Consider the following 2,174-nt stretch of genomic DNA (forward strand, 5'->3'; position numbering starts at 1 on the left):
TCCCAGGCTGACCCAGATACATCCCTGTTTGGGTCCGGAAAGGGAGGGGAGGGAAACAAGCACCGCGCCACCCACGACTCGGGAAGAGCAGGGCTCCGCGCCAGGGCCGCTCCATATCGCTGGGCCGCGACCCAGGGGAAGTTCTGATCGGTCTGTGCCGGGAGGGAGGGAGGGGCAGGGGGGGAGCGGGTTGTGTTTCTGCTCACAGTGTGTGCACAAGCTGGTTGTGTGTGTGTCTGTGCGCGGGTGGCAGTTAAGGGGAGAAGAGAGTGATGAGGTAGGCACCAAACAGCAAGAAATATCTCATTTACGTCTATGCTTATACTCATAAACCTTTTTCCTGGGTGAAGCAGAAGAGTAAGCTAAAATTTACTTCCATTCTCTTTTGTCCACAGTCCCTGCACTTCTACCAGCGACTAGTGAATACTGCAGAGGTGTGGGTGTGTATGTTGGGAAAGGTAGGCTGTCTGTGCTTTTGTCCTGGACAGTGAGACCTGAAACTATCTAAAACACTCAAGTTCCACCCACCTCAGCGCATCTCCCAGTAGAGGGGAGTTAGAAATACAAGGAGTGTGACTATCAGCTTAGAGGCCTTTCCTCCCCACCCAGGGAGTTATGGAGTGGCCAGAAGATCTGCCCTTCAGTTGTAGATGAGGCCAATGAAATGACCTAAACCTGAAACAGACCTCCTGGAATGAGATCAGGACCATCCCCAAAACTAATGAAATCCACTCCAAAGGACTTTATCCTGGGGCAGGAGCAGTACCTCATGACTTGCAGAGAAGAAATCAGCCTTGGTGAATGGTGAAGGCTAAAAAAGTTCAAGAAAAGCTAAATCCAGATGTGAGAAAGGTTCACACAGACACTTCTTCCTGTCCTATCTAGAAGCAGTCTTGACCAGGTGACTTCCAGGTCTGTGAGTCTGTCTTTAATATTCTCCACCCCTATTCACTTATAATCAACTAGCCCTGTACAAATTCTCTACCTGCCCAGCAGGTCTGACTTTCCTCCTACCTCATCTGTACTGAGATGGAGTGCTCACTGCTAGAAGCTAGGAAATGCTCAAGAAAATTAGGAGGAAAGAAAGTTATTACAAACTTCACCTCTCTTCCAATAAAAACTACCATTCTAAGGAAGAATTAAGTAAATTGCACATGATTTCCATCTTGCTATAACAGATGATGAGTTAGGAGAGAGTTCAACATGCCTTTAGATCTGTGCATTTAATATCTCATTTTTTATTTCTCATTGAATTGATTGTAAAATTCATTTACTGTATACAGAATCCAATTCTCTTTCTGGATATTAATGTTACTTTACTTGTAACTTTAGTATAGCATTGTAGCCAAATGAGTCAGTCTATTTTCTTAGTTAGATCCATTGTTTGTCTAATCTCCCAGGGCAGAGGGAAAACTAATTTACTAGCAAGCCATCTCCACCCTTTAAAAATGGACAGTTACTTCTTTAACCAAATAGTCATTTGTGTTTCAGTCTGAACTGGCTTCTTCCTAAGGCAGTGACCCCGATTTAGCTACTCACTAACCAGTGATTCAAAAGTCTAGTATTTCCAACTTAGAATCAATGATCTTAAAAGAACATTGTGTATTAACAGAACAGATCAAGGAGGGGAAAGAAAAACTGTATTTTTTTGCTTTCTAAATCTAGTATTATTATATATATATATAATGATACAGATAATATATCAAATAAAAACAATATATGTCATTAAACCTTTTTTGCTTGCTAAATCTCCATCTAAGAGAATCATATGCATAAAAAATTTATTAATAAATTTTATTAATAAAGAATTTAGGAGTGACTAAAGGGGAAAGGGAGCAAGACCTTAAGGGCAATGAAAACACTTCAAATTTCAAACTTAACCTTTATTTTTATGTATATGATTCTCTTAGATGGATATACTTAGCAGGAAAAAAAAGTTTTAATGATATATATCCCATGTTTTTATTTGATATACTATCTGGATTCATAGGACTTCCCTGGTGGCTCAGATGATAAAGAATCCACCTGCGGTACAGGAGACCTGGGTTGGACCCCTGGGTCAGGAAGATCCCCTGGAGAAAGAAATGGCTGCCCACTCCAGTATTCTTGCCTGGAGAAATCAATGGACAGAGGAGCCTGGTGAGCTCCAGACCATGGGGTCGCAAAGAGTTGGA

This window comes from Bison bison, unplaced genomic scaffold (genome assembly GCF_000754665.1).
Source record: "Bison bison bison isolate TAMUID 2011002044 unplaced genomic scaffold, Bison_UMD1.0 scf7180017864525, whole genome shotgun sequence".
In the NCBI taxonomy this organism is placed as follows: domain Eukaryota; kingdom Metazoa; phylum Chordata; class Mammalia; order Artiodactyla; family Bovidae; genus Bison; species Bison bison.